Source organism: Canis lupus, chromosome 24 (assembly GCF_011100685.1).
Source record: "Canis lupus familiaris isolate Mischka breed German Shepherd chromosome 24, alternate assembly UU_Cfam_GSD_1.0, whole genome shotgun sequence".
Taxonomy (NCBI): domain Eukaryota; kingdom Metazoa; phylum Chordata; class Mammalia; order Carnivora; family Canidae; genus Canis; species Canis lupus.
Genome location: NC_049245.1, coordinates 12,344,942 through 12,348,067, shown reverse-complemented (window position 1 = coordinate 12,348,067; position 3,126 = coordinate 12,344,942). Strand labels below are relative to the sequence as shown.

The 3,126-nt window shown below is 48.4% G+C and overlaps 1 protein-coding gene across 1 annotated transcript in view; it reads left to right on the top strand.

Moving 5' to 3' along the window:
• Positions 1–90: 90 nt before the first annotated feature.
• Positions 91–3,126, top strand: part of SLX4IP (SLX4 interacting protein) — a 184,658-nt gene continuing 181,622 nt past the window's right edge. The window contains 1 exon segment of the mRNA XM_038571615.1: positions 91–1,182. The gene's annotated coding sequence lies outside the window, so the exon portion shown is untranslated.

Genomic DNA, 3,126 nt, shown 5'->3' with positions numbered 1-3,126 from the left:
GCGGGCGCGGGGGCGGGCGCAGGCGCAGGCGCAGGCGCGGCTCACAGGCCGCTTCTCCGGGTTCTCGCGAGGTTCTCAGCCCAGAAAGCCTTTGGCCGAGACCGGAAGGAGCCGGGGGCGGCGCTTATTCGGTGTTCGTCTCGGCGAATGAGTTGCAACTAAGGAATTTAAATAACATCAAGTGGACGTGTCAGGGCACAGAATCGGCCAAGTGGCGCGCACTTCAGAGCTGTTATTGAATGAATGACGAAGTAGCCAACGGTTTTCCGCAGCCCGGGCTTCCGAGGGCGCCGACTCGCCGTCAGGCGCCAATTGCCTCCAAAACCAGGAGAGAAGGACTCGCTCGGCCCCGCCTCCCTGGATCGGGCTGGAAAGCGGACATGCGCAGTGAGAGCCGGCCGCCTTCACGGAGCTTTCGCTCTGAGCCCTGCCTCTGAGGAGGTCGGCAAAGTGCAACTTTACCCTAAACAAAGTGGCAGGTCGGGCGCTGTCTCCCCATCCTGCTTCCTGCTTCGAGGACACAAGTTTTAGTCTGTGGAGAATTCAAAAGAATTACGAAGTTATGCGTATCGCTATTTTAAAGTTTATCCGGCATCGTGAAAGCCACTTTTGCTTTCCGACCTTTTTAATAACCTAATTCTTGTGCTAGTAATTTCCCGGTATCAAGAAGCTCTGTACCACAGAAACGCGTATTTCCCCCCCACCCCCCCACCCCCTCCATCACCTCCACTGTCTAGCACTATGGGTAACCGCGATTCATTACCTGCCAATCATACGGCGTTCCTAGTCTCCGAAGAGCCAGTCTTTTCCGCCATTTTTGTTTTGGGCCCTCCTTGAAAAACGGGCGGAGGCCATTTTTCTTTGGGGTAGATTCCTCGCGCTCTCCGGGGCCCCTCGCCCAGCGCTTCGCCATCTTGGGTGCTGGTTTTGGCTTCCGGCCGGCTGTGAGGCCGCCCCGTTCATTTTGTGTTTGGGCGGCGGCTGCGTTTTTACCAACGCACGGGGAGACCCTGGGAAAGGGGAAGTAAGGCCGAAGCTTGGGTCCCCAAAGCATCTGAAGGTGGGCTGGAGAGCCTGCTCCCTGTTGAGTCTGAGTTCCTCAGCCAAGTACTACTACATCTGTGACCCTGGACAGTAACAAAACTAATAAAAGCCCGAACCCAAACCCTGCTACTATCATAGGTAAGAACCTGGTACTCCTGACAAGCGAAGATGTTCTTTCCCTCGAGCTGTTTGCTCATCTCTCTCCCCTTTGGGTTTTTTTTTTTTTTTCTTTTGATTTTTAAGCTTTTTCTGAGTTCTTTCCCCTGTGCTTCCACCTTTTTTCATTGTTTCCAAGTGCTAAAGAGTTGTTGACATAAGAGTGTGGAAAACCTGGGCATAAAAGTGGAAGTAGGGGTCTGGAGAATTTTTTTTTTTTTTTTTCCCTAGGGAAAAATGGAGTGTAGTGAATGGGCCAGGTATTCGTATCAACCTGTGGCTGCCCACAGCCGTCTGTACAAATACAGTCTCTTCTCAATCTGTTTTAAGTTATGGCCTACGTACGAATGGTGTTTGTATGTACTGCCCGGTCATTCATGTGTTCATTGCAGTTACTGAGTACCTGTTGTGTGCTCGGCCATCAGGATTCTGCAGTAGACCAAAAGAAGACAAACCAACCAACCCTTTTCTTTCATGGAGTTTACAGTCTAACTGACCTGGGCAAGTAGCAATATTCTGTGATTGTTTGCACTGCTGGACTGTGACGAGTATCCCTTTGCTTCTTCCTGGATCTCCTCACCTTCCTTTTTTTCTGTACTAGGGATCAGTTGACACTTAGGTCTTCGGTCCCCCGTGCCATCACATTTGTAGGCCAGGTGGCTAATTTTATGACCAATTTTCAGGTTACTTACTTAGTGTCTTGCTCAAAGTGTGGTTTACCGACCGGCATCACCCTCGAGCTTCTTAGAGACTTTAGTGTCAGACCCCACCTCAAGACCCACTGAATCGGAATCTTTTCTATTGAGTGGACCTTAAAATTCAAGGAACATTAATTCAGAACAGGAACTAGAGAATGTCTCTTTTCAACATGTGTTTCTTTCTTAATTTTTTTTTCCCCCTTAAGGTTTTTATTCATTTATTGGTGAGAGACACACAGAGAGGCAGAGACCTAGGCAGAGGGAGAAGCAGGCTCCCTGCGGGGAACCGGATGCAGGACTCCTCCGGGACACGGGGATCATGACCTGAGCGACCTGAGCCGAAGGCAGAGGCTTAACCACTGAGCCACCCACGTGCCCCTCAACCTGTGTTTCTTAGTTAACGACACATCGTCAGTTGATTACATGTTTTACATGCAGTGGACCATACAACATGTTTTCCTGGGTTTTTCTTTTTTAATTTTTTTTTTTTTTATTCGAGAGTGGCAGACCAAGAGAGAATCCCAAGCAGGCAACAGGCCCAGTGTGGAACCGGAAGCGGGGCCCCCTCTAAAGAGTCCTGAGATCATGAACTGAGCCAAAATCAAGGGTCTGCTTGAGCCACCCAGGAGCCTCTTTCCTCAGCCCTTAATGGGCTGAGCCACCCAGGAGCCTCTTTCCTGTGCTTTTAGTCCATCAAGTTGATGTCAGGGTACCAATTTAGCATTCCAGAAGGTTGAGGATTTGTCAGCCTGGTATATTATCAATGTAACTGTAGTCATGGCAACACCTTTGCGCATATTTTACTTTTAATTTATTACAAGTTGAATTCAAAAGCCTGCATGTTTTCAGCAGTTCAGTATTGACTTGGAAAACCTTGGGCGCTTTTATTCCCCATGTTTTGTTTTGTTTTTTTTTTTTTTTTTTAATGCCATCTTGCTCTCTTCTGTCTTCCTGTAATGAGAACTCTAAATCTCACTTGTCTCAGGAATTCTCAGTCCTGCTTCTGAAAGTGGGGATGGTGGGATGGGGTAGGAGCAGCATCATTCCCCTGAATTTCCTTGTATAGTTTTATAATCCTTCTAGCCACTGTCTTCTAGGCAACCACTCATTTCTCTGTCACCATAGATGTCACTATAGATAAGTTTGCATTTCTTAGCTTATCTAAAAGGAATCTTAAGAGTGCTGGTTTTTGGTGGAAGTTGGGAGAGTGGCTGGTGTCTTTTCAGGA